Source organism: Schistocerca americana, chromosome 5 (genome assembly GCF_021461395.2).
Source record: "Schistocerca americana isolate TAMUIC-IGC-003095 chromosome 5, iqSchAmer2.1, whole genome shotgun sequence".
Lineage (NCBI taxonomy): Eukaryota > Metazoa > Arthropoda > Insecta > Orthoptera > Acrididae > Schistocerca > Schistocerca americana.
Window position 1 is genome coordinate 744,152,947 of NC_060123.1, and position 26,519 is coordinate 744,179,465.

The following is a 26,519-nucleotide window of genomic DNA, read 5'->3' on the forward strand; positions in this document are numbered from 1 at the left end:
GCATCGGAATTAAATACAAAAGGCACAATGCCGCCTTAAGTACAGGAATAGAGACTCTTCTTACATTCGGTGCTTTGAGCAATCCCTGTGAGACCAGTATTAGTTTCCGATATACCACTGCAGGTTCGATGTATTCCTTGGAACTTCACATTGACGATGAAACACAGAAATCGCATCGGAATTAAATACAAAAGGCACAATGCCGCTTTAAGTACAAGAATAGAGACTCTTCTTACGGTCGGTGCTTTGAGCAATCCCTGTGAGACCGGTATTAGATTCCGATACACCACTGCAGGTGCAATGTATTCCTTAGACATACACATTGACAATGAAACACAGAAATCGCATCGGAATTAAACACAAAAGGCACAATGCCGCCATAAGTGCCAGAATAGAGACCCTTCTTACAGTCGGTGCTTTGAGCATTCCCTGTGAGACCAGTATTAGATTCCGATACACCTCAGCAGGTACAATGTATTCCTTGGAACTTCACATTGACGATGAAACACAGAAATCGCATCGGAATTAAATACAAAAGGCACAATGCCGCTTTAAGTACAAGAATAGAGACTCTTCTTACAGTCGGTGCTTTGAGCAATCCCTGTGAGACCGGTATTAGTTTCCGATACACCACTGCAGGTGCAATGTATTCCTTAGACATACACATTGACAATGAAACACAGAAATCGCATCGGAATTAAACACAAAAGGCACAATGCCGCCATAAGTGCCAGAATAGAGACCCTTCTTACAGTCGGTGCTTTGAGCATTCCCTGTGAGACCAGTATTAGATTCCGATACACCTCAGCAGGTACAATGTATTCCTTGGAACTTCACATTGACGATGAAACACAGAAATCGCATCGGAATTAAATACAAAAGGCACAATGCCCATTTCGTACAAGAATAGAGACTCTTCTTACAGTCGGTGCTTTGAGCATTCCCTGTGAGACCAGTATTAGTTTCCGATACACCACTGCAGGTTCAATGTATTCCTTGGACATACTCATTGACGATGAAACACTGAAATTACATCGGAATTAAATACAAAAGGAACAATGCCGCCTTAACTGCAAGATGAGTGAGACTTCTTAGTGTCTGTGCTTTGATCCTTTCCTGTGAGCCCAGTATTAGTTTCCGATACACCACTGCAGGTTCAATGTATTCCTTGGACCTTCGCATTGACGATGAAACACAGAAATCGCATCGGAATTAAATACAAAAGGCACAATGCCGCCTTAAGTACAGGAATAGAGACTCTTCTTACAGTCGGTGCTTTGAGCATTCCCTGTGAGACCAGTATTAGTTTCCGATACACCACACCAATTTCAAAGTATTCCTTGGACATACTCATTGACGATGGAACACTGAAATTACATCGGAATTAAATTCAAAAGGAACAATGCCGCCTTAACGGCAAGATAATTGAGGCTTCTTAGAGACTGTGCTTTGATCCTTTCCTGTGAGACCAGTATTAGTTTCCGATACACCATTGCAGGTTCAATGTATTCCTTGGACCATCGAATTGACGATGAAACACAGAGATCGAATCGGAACTAAATACAAAAGGCACAATGCCGCCTTTCGTACAAGAATAGAGACTCTTCTTACAGTCGGTGCTTTGAGCATTCCCTGTGAGACCAGTATTAGTTTCCGATACACCACTCCAGGTTCAATGTATTCCTTGGACATACTCATTGACGATGAAACACTGAAATTACATCGGAATTAAATACAAAAGGAACAATGCCGCCTTAACTGCAAGATGAGTGAGACTTCTTAGAGTCTGTGCTTTGATCCTTTCCTGTGAGACCAGTATTAGTTTCCGATACACCATTGCAGGTTCAATGTATTCCTTGGACCATCGCATTGACGATGAAACACAGAGATCGAATCGGAACTAAATACAAAAGGCACAATGCCGCAGTAAGCACAAGAATAGAGACTCTTCTTACAGTCGGTGCTTTGAGCATTCCCTGTGAGACCAGTATTAGTTTCCGATACACCACTGCACGTTCAATGTATTCCTTAGACATACACATTGACGATGAAACACTGATATTACATCGGAATTAAATACAAATGGCACAATGCCGCCATAAGTGCAAGAATAGAGACTCCTCTTACAGTCGGTGCTTTGAGCATTCCTTGTGAGACCAATATTAGTTTCCGATACACCACTGCAGGTCCAATGTATTCCTTGTACCTTCACATTGAGGATGAAACACAGAATTTGCATCGGAATTAAATACTAAAGGCATAATGCCGCCTTCAGTACAAGAATAGAGACTCTTCTTACAGTCGGTGCTTTGAGCATTCCCTGTGAAACCAGTATTAGCTTCCGATACACCACTGCAGGTTCAATGTATTGCTTAGACATACACATTGACGATGAATCACTTAAATTACATCGGAATTAAATACAAAAGGCACAATGCCGCCATACGTGCATGAATAGAGACTCTTCTTACAGCCGGTGCTTTGAGCTTTCCCTGTGAGACCAGTATTAGTTTCCGATACACCACTCCAGGTTCAATGTATTCCTTAGACATACACATTGACGATGAAACACAGAAATCGCCTCGGAATTAATACAAAAGGCACAATGCCGCAATAAGCACAAGAATAGAGACTCTTCTAACAGTCGGTGCTTTGAGCATTTCCTGTGAGACCAGTATTAGTTTCCGATACACCACTGCAGGTTCAATGTATTCCTTAGACATACACATTGACGATGAAACACTGAAATTACATTGGAATTAAATACAAAAGGCACAATGCCACCATAAGTGCAAGTATAGAGACTCCTCTTACAGTCGGTGCTTTGAGCATTCCCTGTGAGATCAGTATTAGTTTCCGATACACCACTGCAGGTACAATGTATTCCTTGTACCTTCACATTGACGATGAAACACAGAAATCGCATCGGAATTAAATGCAAAAGGCACAATGCCGCCTTAAGTACAAGAAGGTCAGTATCAAAACATGTGGAAATAAGGTCAACGCTGTTGGCAAAAGTCCACCAAGTATATCATAACTTCATAAAAAAAAATTTTGCATTGAGCTAAAGATGTCATATTATGTAAGGTCAGTATCAAAACATGTGGAAATAAGCAGGACGTCACTATGACGTCATAGTTACGTCATTATGACGTCATAGATAGGTTGAGAATGTGATGTCATAATTACATCATTATGACATCATCATTACGTCATTGTGACGTCATCATTACGTTGTTGTGACGTCAGAGATAGGCTGTGACGTCGCTGGTGCTTAAAGCCCCATTGCTCCACTACTTACAGTCGGTGCTTTGAGCATTGCCTGTGAGACCAGTAATAGTATCCGATACACCACTGCAGGTTCAATGTATTCCTTGGACCTTCACATTGACGATGAAACACAGAAATCGCATCGGAATCAAATCCAAAGGCACAATGCCGCCTTAAGTACAAGAATAGAGACTCTTCTTACAGTCGGTTCTTTGAGCTTTCCCTGTGAGACCAGTATTAGTTTCCATTACACCACTGCAGAATCAATGTATTCCTTGGACCTTCACATTGACGATGAAACACAGAAATCGCATCGGAATTAAATACTGAAGGCATAATGCCGCCTTCAGTACAATTATAGTGACTCTTCTTACAGTCGGTGCTTTGAGCATTTCCTGTGAGACCAGTATTAGTTTCCGATACACCAATGCAGGTTCAATGTATTGCTTGGACATACACACTGACGATGAAACATAGAAATCGCATCGGAATTAAATACAAAAGGCACAATGCCGCCTTACGTACAAGAATAGAGACTCATCTTACAGTCGGTGCTTTGAGCATTCCCTGTGAGACCAGTATTAGTTTCCGATACACCACACCAGGTTCAATGTATTCCTTGGACATACTCATTGACGATGGAACACTGAAATTACATCGGAATTAAATTCAAAAGGAGCAATGCCGCCTTAACGGCAAGATAAGTGAGGCTTCTTAGAGTCTGTGCTTTGATCCTTTCCTGTGAGACCAGTATTAGTTTCCGATACACCATTGCAGGTTCAATGTATTCCTTGGACCATCGCATTGACGATGAAACACAGAGATCGAATCGGAACTAAATACAAAAGGCACAATGCCGCAGTAAGCACAAGAATAGAGACTCTTCTTACAGTCGGTGCTTTGAGCATTCCCTGTGAGACCAGTATTAGTTTCCGATACACCACTGCACGTTCAATGTATTCCTTAGACATACACATTGACGATGAAACACTGATATTACATCGGAATTAAATACAAATGGCACAATGCCGAAATAAGTGCAAGAATAGAGACTCCTCTTACAGTCGGTGCTTTGAGCATTCCTTGTGAGACCAATATTAGTTTCCGATACACCACTGCAGGTACAATGTATTCCTTGTACCTTCACATTGAGGATGAAACACAGAATTTGCATCGGAATTAAATACTAAAGGCATAATGCCGCCTTCAGTACAAGAATAGAGACTCTTCTTACAGTCGGTGCTTTGAGCATTCCCTGTGAAACCAGTATTAGCTTCCGATACACCACTGCAGGTTCAATGTATTGCTTAGACATACACATTGACGATGAATCACTTAAATTACATCGGAATTAAATACAAAAGGCACAATGCCGCCATACGTGCATGAATAGAGACTCTTCTTACAGCCGGTGCTTTGAGCTTTCCCTGTGAGACCAGTATTAGTTTCCGATACACCACTCCAGGTTCAATGTATTCCTTGGACATACTCATTGACGATGAAACACTGAAATTACATCGGAATTAAATACAAAAGGAACAATGCCGCCTTAACTGCAAGATGAGTGAGACATCTTAGAGTCTGTGCTTTGATCCTTTCCTGTGAGACCAGAATTAGTTTCCGATACACCACTGCAGGTTCAATGTATTCCTTGGACCTTCGCATTGACGGTGAAACACAGAAATCGCATCGGAATTAAATACAAAAGGCACAATGCCGCTTTAAGTACAAGAATAGAGAGTCTTCTTACAGTCGGTGCTTTGAGCAATCCCTGTGAGACCGGTATTTGTTTCCGATACACCACTGCAGGTGCAATGTATTCCTTAGACATACACATTGACAATGAAACACAGAAATCGCATCGGAATTAAACACAAAAGGCACAATGCCGCCATAAGTGCCAGAATAGAGACCCTTCTTACAGTCGGTGCTTTGAGCTTTCCCTGTGAGACCAGTATTACATTCCGATACACCTCAGCAGGTACAATGTATTCCTTGGAACTTCACATTGACGATGAAACACAGAAATCGCATCGGAATTGATTTCAAAAGGCACACTGCCGCCTTTCGTACAAGAATAGAGACTCTTCTTACAGTCGGTGCTTTGAGCATTCCCTGTGAGACCAGTATTAGTTTCCGGTACACCACTCCAGGTTCAATGTATTCCTTGGACATACTCATTGACGATGAAACACTGATATTACATCGGAATTAAATACAAAAGGAACAATGCCGCCTTACCTGCAAGATGAGTGAGACTTCTTAGAGTCTGTGCTTAGATCCTTTCCTGTGAGCCCAGTATTAGCTTCCGATACACCACTGCAGGTTCAATGTATTCCTTGGACCTTCGCAGTGACGATGAAACACAGAAATCGCATCGGAATTAAATACAAAAGGCACAATGCCGCCTTAAGTACAGGAATAGAGACTCTTCTTACAGTCGGTGCTTTGAGCATTCCTTGTGAGACCAGTATTAGTTTCCGATATAGCACTGCAGGTTCAATGTATTCCTTGGACATACGCATTGACGATGAAACACAGAAATCGAATAGGAATTAAACTCAAAAGGCACAATGCCGCCATAAGTGCCAGAATAGTGACCCTTCTTGCAGTCGGTGCTTTGAGCATTCAATGTGATACCAGTATTCGTTTCCGATACACCTCAGCAGGTACAATGTATTCCTTGGAACTTCACATTGACGATGAAACACAGAAATCGCATCGGAATTAAATACAAAAGGCACAATGCCGCCTTAAGTACAAGAATTGAGACTCTTCCTACAGTCGATGCTTTGAGGATTCCCTGTGAGACCAGTATTAGTTTCCGATACACCACTGCAGGTTCAATGGATTCCTTGGACATACGCATTGACGATGAAACACAGAAATCGCCTCGGAATTAATACAAAAGGCACAATGCCGCAATAAGCACAAGAATAGAGACTCTTCTCACAGTCGGTGCTTTGAGCATTTCCTGTGAGACCAGTATTAGTTTCCGATACACCACTGCAGGTTCAATGTAGTCCTTAGACATACACATTAACGATGAAACACTGAAATTACATTGGAATTAAATACAAAAGACACAATGCCACCATAAGTGCAAGTATTGAGACTCCTCTTACAGTCGGTGCTTTGAGCATTCCCTGTGAGATCAGTATTAGTTTCCGATACACCACTGCAGGTACAATGTATTCCTTGTACCTTCACATTGACGATGAAACACAGAAATCGCATCGGAATGAAATACAAAAGGCACAATGCCGCCTTAAGTACAAGAATAGAGACTCTTCTTACAGTCGGTTCTTTGAGCTTTCCCTGTGAGACCAGTATTAGTTTCCGATACACCACTGCTGGTTCAATGTATTCCTTGGACCTTCACATTGAGGATGAAACACAGAATTCGCATCGGAATTAAATACTAAAGGCCTAATGCCGCCTTCAGTACAAGAATAGAGACTCTTCTTATAGTCGGTGCTTTGAGCATTTCCTGTGAGACCAGTATTTGTTTCCGATACACCACTGCAGGTTCAATGTATTGCTTGGACATACACACTGACGATGAAACATAGATACCGCATCGGAATTAAATACAAAAGGCACAATGCCGCCTTACGTACAAGAATAGAGACTCATTTTACAGTCGGTGCTTTGAGCATTCCCTGTGAGACCAGTATTAGTTTCCGATACACCACACCAGGTTCAATGTATTTCTTGGACATACTCATTGACGATGGAACACGTAAATTACATCGGAATTAAATTCAAAAGGAACAATGCCGCCTTAACGGCAAGATAAGTGAGGCTTCTTAGAGACTGTGCTTTGATCTTTTCCTGTGAGACCAGTATTAGTTTCCGATACACCATTGCAGGTTCAATGTATTCTTTGGACCATCGCATTGACGATGAAACACAGAGATCGAATCGGAACTAAATACAAAAGGCACAATGCCGCAATAAGTACAAGAATAGAGACTCTTCTTACAGTCGGTGCTTTGAGCATTCCCTGTGAGACCAGTATTAGTTTCTGATACACCACTCAAGGTTCAATGTATTCCTTAGACATACACATTGACGATGAAACACTGATATTACATCGGAATTAAATACAAATGGCACAATGCCGCCATAAGTGCAAGAATAGAGACTCCTCTTACAGTCGGTGCTTTGAGCATTCCCTGTGAGACCAATATTAGTTTCCGATACACCACTGCAGGTACAATGTATTCCTTGTACCTTCACATTGACGATGAAACACAGAATTTGCATCGGAATTAAATACTAAAGGCATAATGCAGCCTTCAGTACAAGAATAGAGTCTCTTCTTACAGTCGGTGCTTTGAGCATTTCCTGTGAGACCAGTATTAGTATCCGATACACAACTGCAGGTTCAATGTATTGCTTGGACATACACATTGACGATGAAACACAGAAATCGCATCGGAATTAAATACAAAAGGCACAATGCCGCCTTAAGTACAAGAATAGAGACTCTTCTTACAGTCGGTGCTTTGAGCATTCCCTGTGAGACCAGTATTAGTTTCTGATACACCACTGCTGGTTCAATGTATTCCTTGGACATACGCATTGACGATGACACACATAAATCGCATCTGAATTAAATACAAGAGGCACAATGCCGCCTTACGTACAAGAATAGAGACTCTTCTTACAGTCGGTGCTTTGAGCATTCCCTGTGAGACCAGTATTAGTTTCCGATACACCACTCCAGGTTCAATGTATTCCTTGGACATACTCAATGACGATGAAACACTGAAATTACATCGGAATTAAATACAAAAGGAACAGTGCCGCCTTAACTGCAAGATGAGTGAGACTTCTTAGAGTCTGTGCTTTGATCCTTTCCTGTGAGACCTGTATTAGTTTCCGATACACCACTGCAGGTTCAATGTATTCCTTGGACCTTCGCATTGACGATGAAACACAGAAATCACATCAGAACTAAATACAAAATGCACAATACCGCAATAAGTACAAGAGTAGAGATTCTTCTTACAGTCGGTGCCTTGAGCGTTCCCTGTGAGACCAGTATTAGTTTCCGATACACCATTGCAGGTTCAATGTATTGCTTGGACATACTCATTGACGATGAAACACTGAAATTACATCGGAATTAAATAAAAAAGGAACAATGCCGCCTTAACTGCAAGATGAGTGAGACTTCTTAGAGTCTGTGCTTTGATCCTTTCCTGTGGGACCAGTATTAGTTTCCGATACACCACTCCAGGTTCAATGTATTCCTTGGACATACTCATTGACGATGAAACACTGAAATTACATCGGAATTAAATACAAAAGAAACAATGCCGCCTTAACGGCAAGATGAGTAAGACTTCTTAAGGTCTGTGCTTTGATCCTTTCCTGTGAGACCAGGATTAGTTTCCGATACACCACTGCAGGTTCAATGTATTCCTTGGACCTTCGCATTGACAATAAAACACAGAAATCGAATCGGAACTAAATACAAAAGGCACAATGCCGCAATAAGTACAAGATTAGAGACTCTTCTTACAGCCGGTGCTTTGAGCATTCCCTGTGAGACCAGTATTAGTTTCCGATACACCACTGCAGGTTCAATGTATTCCTTAGACATACACATTGGCGATGAAACATTGAAATTACATCGGAATTAAATACAAATGGCACAATGCCGCCATAAGTGCAAGAATAGAGACTCCTCTTACAGTCGGTTCTTTGAGCATTCCCTGTGAGACCAGTATTAGTTTCCGATACACCACTGCAGGTATAATGTATTCCTTGTACCTTCACATTCACGATGAAACACAGAAATCGCATCGGAATTAAATACAAAAGGCACAATGCCGCCTTTCGTACAAGAATAGAGACTCTTCTTACAGTCGGTGCTTTGAGCATTCCCTGTGAGACCAGTATTAGTTTCCGATACACCACTCCAGGTTCAATGTATTCCTTGGACATACTCATTGACGATGAAACACTGAAATTACGTCGGAATTAAATACAAAAGGAACAATGCCGCCTTAACTGCAAGATGAGTGAGACTTCTTAGAGTCTGTGCTTTGATCCTTTCCTATGAGACCAGTATTAGTTTCCGATACACCACTGCAGGTTCAATGTATTCCTTGGACCTTCGCATTGACGATGAAACACAGAAATTGCATCGGAATTAAATACAAAAGGCACAATGCCGCCTTAAGTACAGGAATAGAGACTCTTCTTACAGTCGGTGCTTTGAGCATTCCCTGTGAGACCAGTATTAGTTTCCGATACACCTCAGCAGCTACAATGTATTCCTTGGAACTTCACATTGACGATGAGACACAGAAATCGCATCGGAATTAAATACAAAAGGCACAATGCCGCCTTAAGTACAAGAATTGAGACTCTTCCTACAGTCGATGCTTTGAGCATTCCCTGTGAGACCAGTATTAGTTTCCGATACACCACTGCAGGTTCAATAGATTCCTTGGACATACGCGTTGTCGATAAAACACAGAAATCGCCTCGGAATTAATACAAAAGGCACAATGCCGCAATAAGCACAAGAATAGAGACTCTTCTTACAGTCGGTGCTTTGAGCATTTCCTGTGAGACCAGTATTAGTTTCCGATACACCACTGCAGGTTCAATGTATTCCTTAGACATACACATTGACGATGAAACACTGAAATTACATTGGAATTAAATACAAAAGGCACAATGCCACCATAAGTGCAAGTATAGAGACTCCTCTTACAGTCGGTGCTTTGAGCATTCCCTGTGAGATCAGTATTAGTTACCGATACACCACTGCATGTTCAATGTATTCCTTGTACCTTCATATTGACGATGAAACACAGAAATCGCATCGGAATTAAATGCAAAAGGCACAATGCCGCCTTAAGTACAAGAATAGAGACTCTTCTTACACTCGGTGCTTTGAGCATTGCCTGTGAGACCAGTAATAGTATCCGATACACCACTGCAGGTTCAATGTATTCCTTGGACCTTCAGATTGACGATGAAACACAGAAATCGCATCGGAATCAAATACAAAAGGCACAATGCCGCCTTAAGTACAAGAATAGAGACTCTTCTTACAGTCGGTTCTTTGAGCTTTCCCTGTGAGACCAGTATTAGTTTCCGATACACCACTACAGGATCAATGTATTCCTTGGACCTTCACATTGACGATGAAACACAGAATTCGCATCGGAATTAAATACTAAAGGCATAATGCCGCCTTCAGTACAAGAATAGAGTCTCTTCTTACAGTCGGTGCTTTGAGCATTTCCTGTGAGAAAAGTATTAGTTTCCGATACACCACTGCAGGTTCAATGTATTGCTTGGACATACACACTGACGATGAAACATAGAAATCGCACCGGAATTAAATACAAAAGGCACAATGCCGCCTTATGTACAAGAATAGTGACTCATTTTACAGTCGGTGCTTTGAGCATTCCCTGTGAGACCAGTATTAGTTTCCGATACACCACACCAGGTTCAATGTATTCCTTGGACATACTCATTGACGATGGAACACTGAAATTACATCGGAATTAAATTCAAAAGGAACAATGCCGCCTTAACGGCAAGATAAGTGAGGCTTCTTAGAGTCTGTGCTTTGATCCTTTCCTGTGAGACCAGTATTAGTTTCCGATACACCATTGCAGGTTCAATGTATTCCTTGGACCATCGCATTGACGATGAAACACAGAGATCGAATCGGAATTAAATACAAAAGGCACAATGCCGCAGTAAGTACAAGAATAGAGACTCTTCTTACAGTCGGTGCTTTGAGCATTCCCTGTGAGACCAGTATTAGTTTCCGATACACCACTGCAGGTTCAATGTATTCCTTAGACATACACATTGACGATGAAACACTGATATTACATCGGAATTAAATACAAATGGCACAATGCCGCCATAAGTGCAAGAATAGAGACTCCTCTTACAGTCGGTGCTTTGAGCATTCCGTGTGAGACCAATATTAGTTTCCGATACACCACTGCAGGTACAATGTATTCCTTGTACCCTCACATTGAGGATGAAACACAGAATTTGCATCGGAATTAAATACTAAAGGCATAATGCCGCCTTCAGTACAAGAATAGAGTCTCCTCTTACAGTCGGTGCTTTGAGCATTTCCTGTGAGACCAGTATTAGTTTCCGATACACCACTGCATGTTCAATGTATTGCTTGGACATACTCATTGACGATGAAACAATGAAATTACATCGGAATTAAATACAAAAGGAACAATGCCGCCTTAACTGCAAGATGAGTGAGACTTCTTAGAGTCTGTGCTTTGATCCTTTCCTGTGAGACCTGTATTAGTTTCCGATACACCACTGCAGGTTCAATGTATTCCTTGGACCTTCGCATTGACGATGAAACACAGAAATCACATCGGAACTAAATACAAAATGCACAATACCGCAATAAGTACAAGAGTAGAGATTCTTCTTACAGTCGGTGCCTTGAGCGTTCCCTGTGAGACCAGTATTAGTTTCCGATACACCATTGCAGGTTCAATGTATTGCTTGGACATACTCATTGACGATGAAACACTGAAATTACATCGGAATTAAATACAAAAGGAACAATGCCGCCTTAACTGCAAGATAAGTGAGACTTCTTAGAGTCTGTGCTTTGATCCTTTCCTGTGGGACCAGTATTAGTTTCCGATACACCACTCCAGGTTCAATGTATTCCTTGGACATACTCATTGACGATGAAACACTGAAATTACATCGGAATTAAATACAAAAGGAACAATGCCGCCTTAACGGCAAGATGAGTAAGACTTCTTAAGGTCTGTGCTTTGATCCTTTCCTGTGAGACCAGGATTAGTTTCCGATACACCACTGCAGGTTCAATGTATTCCTTGGACCATCGCATTGACAATAAAACACAGAAATCGAATCGGAACTAAATACAAAAGGCACAATGCCGTAATAAGTACAAGAATAGAGACTCTTCTTACAGCCGGTGCTTTGAGCATTCCCTGTGAGACCAGTATTAGTTTCCGATACACCACTGCAGGTTCAATGTATTCCTTAGACATACACATTGGCGATGAAACATTGAAATTACATCGGAATTAAATACAAATGGCACAATGCCGCCATAAGTGCAAGAATAGAGACTCCTCTTACAGTCGGTTCTTTGAGCATTATCTGTGAGACCAGTATTAGTTTCCGATACACCACTGCAGGTACAATGTATTCCTTGTACCTTCACATTCACGATGAAACACAGAAATCGCATCGGAATTAAATACAAAAGGCACAATGCCGCCTTTCGTACAAGAATAGAGACTCTTCTTACAGTCGGTGCTTTGAGCATTCCCTGTGAGACCAGTATTAGTTTCCGATACACCACTCCAGGTTCAATGTATTCCTTGGACATACTCATTGACGATGAAACACTGAAATTACATCGGAATTAAATACAAAAGGAACAATGCCGCCTTAACTGCAAGATGAGTGAGACTTCTTAGAGTCTGTGCTTTGATCCTTTCCTATGAGACCAGTATTAGTTTCCGATACACCACTCCAGGTTCAATGTATTCCTTGGACATACTCATTGACGATGAAACACTGAAATTACATCGGAATTAAATACAAAAGGAACAATGCCGCCTTAACGGCAAGATGAGTAAGACTTCTTAAGGTCTGTGCTTTGATCCTTTCCTGTGAGACCAGTATTAGTTTCCGATACACCACTACAGGTTCAATGTATTCCTTGGACCTTCGCATTGACAATGAAGCACAGAAATCGAATCGGAACTAAATACAAAAGGCACAATGCCGCAATAAGTACAAGAATAGAGACTCTTCTTACAGTCGGTGCTTTGAGCATTAACTGTGAGACCAGTATTAGATTCCGATACACCTCAGCAGGTACAATGTATTCCTTGGAACTTCACATTGACGATGAAACACAGAAATCGCCTCGGAATTAATACAAAAGGCACAATGCCGCAATAAGCACAAGAATAGAGACTCTTCTTACAGTCGGTTCTTTGAGCATTTCCTGTGAGACCAGTATTAGTTTCCGATACACCACTGCAGGTTCAATGTATTAATTAGACATACACATTGACGATGAAACACTGAAATTACATTGGAATTAAATACAAAAGGCACAAAGCCACCATAAGTGCAAGTATAGTGACTCCTCTTACAGTCGGTGCTTTGAGCATTCCCTGTGAGATCACTATTAGTTTCCGATAGACCACTGCAGGTACAATGTATTCCTTGTACCTTCACATTGACGATGAAACACAGAAATCGCATCGGAATTAAATGCAAAAGGCACAATGCCGCCTTAAGTACAAGAATAGAAACTCTTCTTACAGTCGGTGCTTTGAGCATTGCCTGTGAGACCAGTAATAGTATCCGATACACCACTGCAGGTTCAATGTATTCCTTGGACCTTCACATTGACGATGAAACACAGAAATCGCATCGGAATCAAATACAAAAGGCACAATGCCGTCATAAGTACAAGAAAAGAGACTCTTCTTACAGTCGATTCTTTGAGCTTTCCCTGTGAGACCAGTATTAGTTTCCGATACACCACTGCAGGATCAATGTATTCCTTGGACCTTCACATTGACGATGAAACACAGAATTCGCATCGGAATTAAATACTAAAGGCATAATGCCGCCTTCAGTACAAGAATAGAGTCTCTTCCTACAGTTGCTGCTTTGAGCATTTCCTGTTAGACCAGTATTAGTTTCCGATACACCACTGCAGGTTCAATGTATTGCTTGGACATACACACTGACGATGAAACATAGAAATCGCATCGGAATTAAATACAAAAGGCACAATGCCGCTTTACGTACAAGAATAGAGACTCATCTTACAGTCGGTGCTTTGAGCATTCCCTGTGAGACCAGTATTAGTTTCCGATACACCACACCAGGTTCAATGTATTCCTTGGACATACTCATTGACGATGGAACACTGAAATTACATCGGAATTAAATTCAAAAGGAACAATGCCGCCTTATCGGCAAGATAAGTGAGGCTTCTTAGAGTCTGTGCTTTGATCCTTTCCTGTGAGACCAGTATTAGTTTCCGATACACCATTGCAGGTTCAATGTATTCCTTGGACCATCGCATTGACGATGAAACACAGAGATCGAATCGGAACTAAATACAAAAGGCACAATGCCGCAATAAGTACAAGAATAGAGACTCTTCTTACAGTCGGTGCTTTGAGCATTCCCTGTGAGACCAGTATTAGTTTCCGATACACCACTGCAGGTTCAATGTTTTCCTTAGACATACACATTGACGATGAAACACTGATATTACATCGGAATTAAATACAAATGGCACAATGCCGCCATAAGTGCAAGAATAGAGACTCCTCTTACAGTCGGTGCTTTGAGCATTCCGTGTGAGACCAATATTAGTTTCCGATACACCACTGCAGGTACAATGTATTCCTTGTACCTTCACATTGACGATGAAACACAGAATTTGCATCGGAATTAAATACTAAAGGCATAATGCCGCCTTCAGTACAAGAATAGAGTCTCTTCTTACAGTCGGTGCTTTGAGCATTTCCTGTGAGACCAGTATTAGTTTCCGATACACCACTGCAGGTTCAATGTATTCCTTGGACATACTCATTGACGATGAAACACTGAAATTACATCGGAATTAAATACAAAAGGAACAATGCCGCCTTAACGGCAAGATGAGTAAGACATCTTAAGGTCTGTGCTTTGATCCTTTCCTGTGAGACCAGTATTAGTTTCCGATACACCACTGCAGGTTCAATGTATTCCTTGGACCTTCGCATTGACAATGAAACACAGAAATCGAATCGGAACTAAATACAAAAGGCACAATGCCGCAATAAGTACAAGAATAGAGACTCTTCTTACAGTCGGTGCTTTGAGCATTCCCTCTGAGACCAGTGTTAGATTCCGATACACCTCAGCAGGTACAATATATTCCTTGGAACTTCACATTGACGATGAAACACAGAAATCGCCTCGGAATTAATACAAAAGGCACAATGCCGCAATAAGCACAAGAATAGAGACTCTTCTTACAGTCGGTGCTTTGAGCATTTCCTGTGAGACCAGTATTAGTTTCCGATACACCACTGCAGGTTCAATGTATTCCTTAGACATACACATTGACGATGAAACACTGAAATTACATTGGAATTAAATACAAAAGGCACAATGCCACCATAAGTGCAAGTATAGAGACTCCTCTTACAGACGGTGCTTTGAGCATTCCCTGTAAGATCAGTATTAGTTTCCGATACACCACTGCAGGTACAATGTATTCCTTGTACCATCACATTGACGATGAAACACAGAAATCGCATCGGAATTAAATACAAAAGGCACAATGCCGCCTTAAGTACAAGAATAGAGACTCTTCTTACAGTCGGTGCTTTGAGCATTGCCTGTGAGACCAGTAATAGTATCCGATACACCACTGCAGGTTCAATGTATTCCTTGGACCTTCACATTGACGATGAAACACAGAAATCGCATCGGAATCAAATACAAAAGGCACAATGCCGCCTTAAGTACAAGAATAGAGACTCTTCTTACAGTCGGTTCTTTAAGCTTTCCCTGTGAGACCAGTATTAGTTTCCGATACACCACTGCAGGTTCAATGTATTGCTTGGACATACACACTGACGATGAAACATATAAATCGCATCGGAATTAAATACAAAAGGCACAATGCCGCCTTACGTACAAGAATAGAGACTCATCTTACAGTCGGTGCTTTGAGCATTCCCTGTGAGACCAGTATTAGCTTCCGATACACCACTGCAGGTTCAATGTATTGCTTGGACATACTCATTGACGATGAAACACTGAAATTACATCGGAATTAAATACAAAAGGAACAATGCCGCCTTAACTGCAAGAAGAGTGAGACTTCTTAGAGTCTGCGCTTTGATCCTTTCCTGTGGGACCAGTATTAGTTTCCGATACACCACTCCAGGTTCAATGTATTCCTTGGACATACTCATTGACGATGAAACACTGAAATTACATCGGAATTAAATACAAAAGGAACAATGCCGCCTTAACGGCAAGATGAGTAAGACTTCTTAAGGTCTGTGCTTTGATCCTTTCCTGTGAGACCAGTATTAGTTTCCGATACACCACTGCAGGTTCAATGTATTCGTTGGACCTTCGCATTGACAATGAAACACAGAAATCGAATCGGAACTAAATACAAAAGGCACAATGCCGCAATAAGTACAAGAATAGAGACTCTTCTTACAGTCGGTGCTTTGAGCATTCCCTGTGAGACCAGTATTAGATTCCGATACACCTCAGCAGGTACAATGTATTCCTTGGAACTTCACATTGACGATGAAACACAGAAATCGCCTCGGAATTAATACAAAAGGCACAATGCCGCAATAAGCACAAGAATAGAGACTCTTCTTACAGTCGGTGCTTTGAGCTTTTCCTGTGAGACCAGTATTAGTTTCCGATACACCACTGCAGGTTCAATGTATTCCTTAGACATACACATTGACGATGAAACACTGAAATTACATTGGAATTAAATACAAAAGGCACAATGCCACCATAAGTGCAAGTATAGAGACTCCTCTTACAGTCGGTGCTTTGAGCATTCCCTGTGAGATCAGTATTAGTTTCCGATACACCACTGCAGGTACAATGTATTCCTTGTACCTTCACATTGACGATGAAACACAGAAATCGCATCGGAATTAAATGCAAAAGGCACAATGCCGCCTTAAGTACAAGAATAGAGACTCTTCTTACAATCGGTGCTTTGAGCATTGCCTGTGAGACCAGTAATAGTATCCGATACACCACTGCAGGTTCAATGTATTCCTTGGACCTTCACATTGACGATGAAACACAGAAATCGCATCGGAATCAAATACAAAAGGCACAATGCCGCCTTAAGTACAAGAATAGAGACTCTTCTTACAGTCGGTTCTTTGAGCTTTCCCTGTGAGACCAGTATTAGTTTCCGATACACCACTGCAGGATCAATGTATTCCTTGGACCTTCACATTGACGATGAAACACAGAATTCGCATCGGAATGAAATACTAAAGGCATAATGCCGCCTTCAGTACAAGAATAGGGTCTCTTCTTACAGTTGGTGCTTTGAGCATTTCCTGTGAGACCAGTATTAGTGTCCGATTCACCACTGCAGGTTCAAAGTATTGCTTGGACATACACACTGACGATGAAACATAGAAATCGCATCGGAATTAAATACAAAAGGCATAATGCCGCCTTCAGTACAAGAATAGAGTCTCTTCTTACAGTCGGTGCTTTGAGCATTTCCTGTGAGACCAGTATAAGTTTCCGATACACCACACCAGGTTCAATGTATTCCTTGGACACACTCATTGACGATGGAACACTGAAATTTCATCGGAATTAAATTCAAAAGGAACAATGCCGCCTTAACGGCAAGATAATTGAGGCTTCTTAGAGTCTGTGCTTTGATCCTTTCCTGTGAGACCAGTATTAGTTTCCGATACACCATTGCAGGTTCAATGTATTCCTTGGACCATCGCATTGACGATGGAACACAGTGATCGAATCGGAACTAAATACAAAAGGCACAATGCCGCAGTAAGTACAAGAATAGAGACTCTTCTTACAGTCGGTGCTTTGAGCATTCCCTGTGAGACCAGTATTAGTTTCCGATACACCACTGCAGGTTCAATGTATTCCTTAGACATACACATTGACGATGAAACACTGATATTACATCGGAATTAAATACAAATGGCACAATGCCGCCATAAGTGCAAGAATAGAGACTCCTCTTACAGTCGGTGCTTTGAGCATTCCGTGTGAGACCAATATTAGTTTCCGATACACCACTGCAGGTACAATGTATTCCTTGTACCTTCACATTGACGATGAAACACAGAATTTGCATCGGAATTAAATACTAAAGGCATAATGCCGCCTTCAGTACAAGAATAGAGTCTCTTCTTACAGTCGGTGCTTTGAGCATTTCCTGTGAGACCAGTATTAGTTTCCGATACACCACTGCAGGTTCAATGTATTCCTTGGACATACTCATTGACGATGAAACACTGAAATTACATCGGAATTAAATACAAAAGGAACAATGCCGCCTTAACGGCAAGATGAGTAAGACCTCTTAAGGTCTGTGCTTTGATCTTTTCCTGTGAGACCAGTATTAGTTTCCGATACACCACTGCAGGTTCAATGTATTCCTTGGACCTTCGCATTGACAATGAAACACAGAAATCGAATCGGAACTAAATACAAAAGGCACAATGCCGCAGTAAGTACAAGAATAGAGACTCTTCTTACAGTCGGTGCTTTGAGCATTCCCTGTGAGACCAGTATTAGATTCCGATACACCTCAGCAGGTACAATATATTCCTTGGAACTTCACATTGACGATGAAACACAGAAATCGCCTCGGAATTAATACAAAAGGCACAATGCCGCAATAAGCACAAGAATAGAGACTCTTCTTACAGTCGGTGCTTTGAGCATTTCCTGTGAGACCAGTATTAGTTTCCGATACACCACTGCAGGTTCAATGTATTGCTTGGACATACTCATTGACGATGAAACACTGAAATTACATCAGAATTAAATACAAAAGGAACAATGCCGCCTTAACTGCAAGATGAGTGAGACTTCTTAGAGTCTGTGCTTTGATCCTTTCCTGTTTGAACAGTATTAGTTTCCGATACACCACTCCAGGTTCAATGTATTCCTTGGACATACTCATTGACGATGAAACACTGAAATTACATCGGAATTAAATACAAAAGGAACAATGCCGCCTTAACGGCAAGATGCGTAAGACTTCTTAAGGTCTGTGCTTTGATCCTTTCCTGTGAGACCAGTATTAGTTTCCGATACACCACTGCAGGTTCAATGTATTCCTTGGACCTTCACATTGACGATGAAACACAGAAATCGCGTCGGAATTAAATACAAAAGGCACAATGCCGCTTTAAGTACAAGAATAGAGACTCTTCTTACAGTCTTAGCTTTGAGCATTCCCTGTGAGACCAGTATTAGTTTCTGATACACCACTGCAGGTTCAATGTATTCCTTGGACATACACATTGACGATGAAACAAAGAAATCGCATCGGAATTAAATACAAAAGGCACAATGCCGCCTTTCGTACAAGAATAGAGACTCTTCTTACAGTCGGTGCTTTGAGCATTCCCTGTGAGACCAGTATTAGTTTCCGATACACTACTCCAGGTTCAATGTATTCCTTGGACATACTCATTGACGATGAAACACTGAAATTACATCGGAATTAAATACAAAAGGAACAATGCCGCCTTAACTGCAAGATGAGTGAGACTTCTTAGAGTCTGTGCTTTGATCCTTTCCTGTGAGACCAATATTAGTTTCCGATACACTACTGCAGGTTCAATGTATTCCTTGGACCTTTGCATTGACGATGAAACACAGAAATCGCATCGAAAGTAAATACAAAAGGCACAATCCCGCCTTAAGTACAGGAATAGAGACTCTTCTTACAGTCGGTGCTTTGAGCATTCCCTGTGAGACCAGTATTAGTTTCCGATATACCACTGCAGGTTCAATGTATTCCTTGGACATACGCATTGACGATGAAACACAGAAATCGCATCGGAATTAAATACAAATGGCACAATGCCGCCCTACGTACAAGAATAGAGACTCTTCTTACATTCGGTGCTTTGAGCATTCCCTGTGAGACCGGTATTAGTTTCCGATACACCACTGCAGGTTCAATGTATTCCTTAGACATACACATTGACAATGAAACACAGAAATCGCATCGAAATTAAACTCAAAAGGCACAATGCCGCCATAAGTGCCAGAATAGAGACCCTTCTTACAGTCGGTGCTTTGAGCATTGCCTGTGAGACCAGTAATAGTATCCGATACACCACTGCAGGTTCAATGTATTCCTTGGACCCTCACATTGACGATGAAACACAGAAATCGCATCGGAATCAAATACAAAAGGCACAATACCGCCTTAAGTACAAGAATAGAGACTCTTCTTACAGTCGGTTCTTTGAGCTTTCCCTGTGAGACCAGTATTAGTTTCCGATACACCACTGCAGGTTCCATGTATTCCTTGGACCTTCGCATTGACAATGAAACACAGAAATCGAATCGGAACTAAATACAAAAGGCTCAATGCCGCAATAAGTACAAGAATAGAGATTCTTCTTACAGTCGGTGCTTTGAGCATTCCCTGTGAGACCAGTATTAGATTCCGATACACCTCAGCAGGTACAATGTATTCCTTGGAACTTCAAATTGACGATGAAACGCAGAAATCGCATCGGAATTAAATACAAAAGGCACAATGCCGCTTTAAGTTCAAGAATAGAGACTCTTCTTACAGTCGGTGCTTTGAGCATTCCCTGTGAGACCAGTATTAGTTTCTGATACACCACTGCAGGTTCAATGTATTGTTTGGACATACACATTGACGATGAAACACAGAAATCGCATCGGAATTAAATACAAAAGGCACAATGCCGCGTTTCGTACATGAATAGAGACTCTTCCTACAGTCAGTGCTTTGAGCATTCCCTGTGAGACCAGTATTAGTTTCCGATACACCACTCCAGGTTCAATGTATTCCTCGGACATACTCATTGACGATGAAACACTGAAATTACATCGGAATTAAATACAAAAAGAACAATGCCGCCTTAACTGCAAGATGAGTGAGACTTCTTAGAGTCTGTGCTTTGATCCTTTCCTGTGAGACCAATATTAGTTTCCGATACACTACTGCAGGTTCAATGTATTCCTTGGACCTTCGCATTGACGATGAAACACAGAAATCGCATCGGAATTAAATACAAAAGGCACAATGCCGCCTTAAGTACAGGAATAGAGACTCTTCTTACAGTCGGTGCTTTGAGCATTCCCTGTGAGACCAGTATTAGTTTCCGATACACCACTGCAGCTTCAATGTATTGCTTGGACATACACACTGACGATGAAACAAAAAAATCGCATCGGAATGAAATACAAAAGGCACAATGCTGCCTTCCGTACAAGAATAGAGACTCATCTTACAGTCGGTGCTTTGAGCATTCCCTGTGAGACCAGTATTAGTTTCCGATACACCACACCAGGTTCAATGTATTCCTTGGACATACTCATTGACGATGGAATACTGAAATTACATCGGAATTAAATTCAAAAGGAACAATGTCGCCTTAACGGCAAGATAAGTGAGGCTTCTTAGAGTCTGTGCGTTGATCCTTTCCTGTGAGACCAGTATTAGTTTCCGATACACCATTGCAGGTTCAATGTATTCCTTGGACCATCGCATTGACGATGAAACACAGAGATCGAATCGGAACTAACTACAAATGGCACAATGCCGCAGTAAGTACAAGGACAGAGACTCTTCTTACAGTCGGTGCTTTGAGCATTCCATGTGAGATCAGTATTAGTTTCCGATACACCACTGCAGGTTCAATGTATTCCTTAGACATACACATTGACGATGAAACACTGATATTACATCGGAATTAAATACAAATGGCACAATGCCGCCATAAGTGCAAGAATAGAGACTCCTCTTACGTTCGGTGCTTTGAGCATTCCGTGTGAGACCAATATTAGTTTCCGATACACCACTGCAGGTACAATGTATTCCTTGTACCTTCACATTGACGATGAAACACAGAATTTGCATCGGAATTAAATACTGAAGGCATAATGCCGCCTTCAGTACAAGAATAGAGTCTCTTCTTACAGTCGGTGCTTTGAGCATTTCCTGTGAGACCAGTATTAGTTTCCGATACACCACTGCAGGTTCAATGTATTGCTTGGACATACTCATTGACGATGAAACACTGAAATTACATCAGAATTAAATACAAAAGGAACAATGCCGCCTTAACTGCAAGATGAGTGAGACTTCTTAGAGTCTGTGCTTTGATCCTTTCCTGTTTGAACAGTATTAGTTTCCGATACACCACTCCAGGTTCAATGTATTCCTTGGACATACTCATTGACGATGAAACACTGAAATTACATCGGAATTAAATACAAAAGGAACAATGCCGCCTTAACGGCAAGATGAGTAAGACTTCTTAAGGTCTGTGCTTTGATCCTTTCCTGTGAGACCAGTATTAGTTTCCGATACACCACTGCAGGTTCAATGTATTCCTTGGACCTTCACATTGACGATGAAACACAGAAATCGCGTCGGAATTAAATACAAAAGGCACAATGCCGCTTTAAGTACAAGAATAGAGACTCTTCTTACAGTCTTAGCTTTGAGCATTCCCTGTGAGACCAGTATTAGTTTCTGATACACCACTGCAGGTTCAATGTATTCCTTGGACATACACATTGACGATGAAACAAAGAAATCGCATCGGAATTAAATACAAAAGGCACAATGCCGCCTTTCGTACAAGAATAGAGACTCTTCTTACAGTCGGTGCTTTGAGCATTCCCTGTGGGACCAGTATTAGTTTCCGATACACTACTCCAGGTTCAATGTATTCCTTGGACATACTCATTGACGATGAAACACTGAAATTACATCGGAATTAAATACAAAAGGAACAATGCCGCCTTAACTGCAAGATGAGTGAGACTTCTTAGAGTCTGTGCTTTGATCCTTTCCTGTGAGACCAATATTAGTTTCCGATACACTACTGCAGGTTCAATGTATTCCTTGGACCTTCGCATTGACGATGAAACACAGAAATCGCATCGAAAGTAAATACAAAAGGCACAATCCCGCCTTAAGTACAGGAATAGAGACTCTTCTTACAGTCGGTGCTTTGAGCATTCCCTGTGAGACCAGTATTAGTTTCCGATATACCACTGCAGGTTCAATGTATTCCTTGGACATACGCATTGACGATGAAACACAGAAATCGCATCGGAATTAAATACAAATGGCACAATGCCGCCCTACGTACAAGAATAGAGACTCTTCTTACATTCGGTGCTTTGAGCATTCCCTGTGAGACCGGTATTAGTTTCCGATACACCACTGCAGGTTCAATGTATACCTTAGACATACACATTGACAATGAAGCACAGAAATCGCATCGAAATTAAACTCAAAAGGCACAATGCCGCCATAAGTGCCAGAATAGAGACCCTTCTTACAGTCGGTGCTTTGAGCATTGCCTGTGAGACCAGTAATAGTATCCGATACACCACTGCAGGTTCAATGTATTCCTTGGACCCTCACATTGACGATGAAACACAGAAATCGCATCGGAATCAAATACAAAAGGCACAATACCGCCTTAAGTACAAGAATAGAGACTCTTCTTACAGTCGGTTCTTTGAGCTTTCCCTGTGAGACCAGTATTAGTTTCCGATACACCACTGCAGGTTCCATGTATTCCTTGGACCTTCGCATTGACAATGAAACACAGAAATCGAATCGGAACTAAATACAAAAGGCTCAATGCCGCAATAAGTACAAGAATAGAGATTCTTCTTACAGTCGGTGCTTTGAGCTTTCCCTGTGAGACCAGTATTAGATTCCGATACACCTCAGCAGGTACAATGTATTCCTTGGAACTTCAAATTGACGATGAAACGCAGAAATCGCATCGGAATTAAATACAAAAGGCACAATGCCGCTTTAAGTACAAGAATAGAGACTCTTCTTACAGTCGGTGCTTTGAGCATTCCCTGTGAGACCAGTATTAGTTTCTGATACACCACTGCAGGTTCAATGTATTGTTTGGACATACACATTGACGATGAAACACAGAAATCGCATCGGAATTAAATACAAAAGGCACAATGCCGCGTTTCGTACAAGAATAGAGACTCTTCTTACAGTCAGTGCTTTGAGCATTCCCTGTGAGACCAGTATTAGTTTCCGATACACCACTCCAGGTTCAATGTATTCCTCGGACATTCTCATTGACGATGAAACACTGAAATTACATCGGAATTAAATACAAAAAGAACAATGCCGCCTTAACTGCAAGATGAGTGAGACTTCTTAGAGTCTGTGCTTTGATCCTTTCCTGTGAGACCAATATTAGTTTCCGATACACCACTGCAGGTTCAATGTATTCCTTGGACCTTCGCATTGACGATGAAACACAGAAATCGCATCGGAATTAAATACAAAAGGCACAATGCCGCCTTAAGTACAGGAATAGAGACTCTTCTTACAGTCGGTGCTTTGAGCATTCCCTGTGAGACCAGTATTAGTTTCCGATACACCACTGCAGCTTCAATGTATTGCTTGGACATACACACTGACGATGAAACAAAAAAATCGCATCGGAATGAAATACAAAAGGCACAATGCCGCCTTCCGTACAAGAATAGAGACTCATCTTACAGTCGGTGCTTTGAGCATTCCCTGTGAGACCAGTATTAGTTTCCGATACACCACACCAGGTTCAATGTATTCCTTGGACATACTCATTGACGATGGAATACTGAAATTACATCGGAATTAAATTCAAAAGGAACAATGTCGCCTTAACGGCAAGATAAGTGAGGCTTCTTAGAGTCTGTGCGTTGATCCTTTCCTGTGAGACCAGTATTAGTTTCCGATACACCATTGCAGGTTCAATGTATTCCTTGGACCACCGCATTGACGATGAAACACAGAGATCGAATCGGAACTAACTACAAAAGGCACAATGCCGCACTAAGTACAAGAACAGAGACTCTTCTTACAGTCGGTGCTTTGAGCATTCCATGTGAGATCAGTATTAGTTTCCGATACACCACTGCAGGTTCAATGTATTCCTTAGACATACACATTGACGATGAAACACTGATATTACATCGGAATTAAATACAAAAGGCACAATGCCGCCTTAAGTACAGGAATAGAGACTCTTCTTACAGTCGGTGCTTTGAGCATTTCCTGTGAGACCAGTATTAGTTTCCGATACACCACTGCAGGTTCAATGTATTGCTTGGACATACTCATTGACGATGAAACACTAAAATTACATCGGAAATAAATACAAAAGGAACAATGCCGCCTTAACTGCAAGATGAGTGAGACTTCTTAGAGTCTGTGCTTTGATCCTTTCCTGTGGGACCAGTATTACTTTCCGATACACCACTCCAGGTTCAATGTATTCCTTGGACATACTCATTGACGATGAAACACTGAAATTACATCGGAATTAAATACAAAAGGAACAATGCCGCCTTAACGGCAAGATGAGTAAGACTTCTTAAGGTCTCTGCTTTGGTCCTTTCCTGTGAGACAAGTATTAGTTTCCGATACACCACTGCAGGTTCAACGTATTCCTTGGACCTTCGCATTGACAATGAAACACAGAAATCGAATCGAAACTAAATACAAAAGGCTCAATGCCGCAATAAGTACAAGAATAGAGATTCTTCTTACAGTCAGTGCTTTGAGAATTCCCAGTGAGACCAGTAATAGATTCCGATACACCACAGCAGGTACAATGTATTCCTTGGATCTTCACATTGACGATGAAACACAGAAATCGCATCGGAATTAAATACAAAAGGCACAATGCCGCTTTAAGTACAAGAATAGAGACTCTTCTTACAGTCGGTGCTTTGAGCATTCCCTGTGAGACCAGTATTAGTTTCTGATACACCACTGCAGGTTCAATGTATTCCTTGGACATACACATTGACGATGAAACACAGAAATCGCATCGGAATTAAATACAAAAGGCACAATGCCGCCTTTCGTACAAGAATAGAGACTCTTCTTACAGTCGGTGCTTTGAGCATTCCCTGTGAGACCAGTATTAGTTTCCGATACACCACTCCAGGTTCAATGTATTCCTTGGACATACTCATTGACGATGAAACACTGAAATTACATCGGAATTAAATACAAAAGGAACAATGCCGCCTTAACTGCAAGATGAGTGAGACTTCTTAGAGTCTGTGCTTTGATCCTTTCCTGTGAGACCAATATTAGTTTCCGATACACTACTGCAGGTTCAATGTATTCCTTGGACCTTCGCATTGACGATGAAACACAGAAATCGCATCGGAATTAAATACAAAAGGCACAATGCCGCCTTAAGTACAGGAATAGAGACTCTTCTTACAGTCGGTGCTTTGAGCATTCCTTGTGAGACCAGTATTAGTTTCCGATATACCACTGCAGGTTCAATGTATTCCTTGGACATACGCATTGACGATGAAACACAGAAATCGCATCGGAATTAAATACAAATGGCACAATGCCGCCCTACGTACAAGAATAGAGACTCTTCTTACATTCG